Genomic DNA, 859 nt, shown 5'->3' with positions numbered 1-859 from the left:
TTTAATGGAATCTCTATGGTCTCTATATGAGCCTCAGATTCCTTTGGATCCTTAATAGGAAACTCCTTCTTGCTTGAAGGACGTCCCAGGAGGTCTTCCTCACTAGGATTTTCATCCTTCTCCTCCCTTGTGCATTCGGCCATATTGATTACATCAATAGCCTTGCACTCTCCTTTTGGATTCTCTTCTGTATTGCTTGGGAGAATACTGGGAGGAGTTTCAATGACTTTCTTACTCAGCTGGCCCACTTGTGCCTCCAGATTTCTGATGGAGGATCTTGTTTCATTCATGAAACTGAAAGTGGCCTTTGACAGATCAGAGACTATATTGGCTAAATTAGAATTGTTTTGTTCAGAGTTCTCTGTCTGTTGCTGAGAAGATGATGGGAAAGGCTTGCTATTGCTCAACCTATTGCGTCCACCATTGTTAAAGCCTTGTTGAGGCTTTTGTTGATCCTTCCATGAGAAATTTGGATGATTTCTCCATGACGAATTATAGGTGTTTCCATAAGGTTCACCTATGTAATTAACCTCTGCCACTGCAGGGTTTTCAGGATCATAAGCTTCTTCAGAAGCTGCTTCTTTAGTACTGTTGGATGCATTTTGCCATCCATTCAGACTTTGAGAGATCATGTTGACTTTTGAGTCAACACTTTGTTCTGAGCCAATATGGCATTCAGAGCATCAATTTCAAGAACTCCTTTCTTCTGAGGTATCCTATTATTCACGGAATTCCTCTCAGAAGTGTACATGAATTGGTTGTTTGCTACCATATCAATGAGTTCTTGAGCCTCTTCAGGCATTTTCTTTAGGTGAATAAATCCACCTGCAGAATGGTCCAATGACATTTTCAAAAATTC

Source organism: Arachis duranensis, chromosome 5 (genome assembly GCF_000817695.3).
Source record: "Arachis duranensis cultivar V14167 chromosome 5, aradu.V14167.gnm2.J7QH, whole genome shotgun sequence".
Classification (NCBI taxonomy): Eukaryota; Viridiplantae; Streptophyta; class Magnoliopsida; order Fabales; family Fabaceae; genus Arachis; species Arachis duranensis.
The sequence above is the reverse complement of the archived record's forward strand: the minus strand, read 5'-3'. Positions refer to the sequence as shown.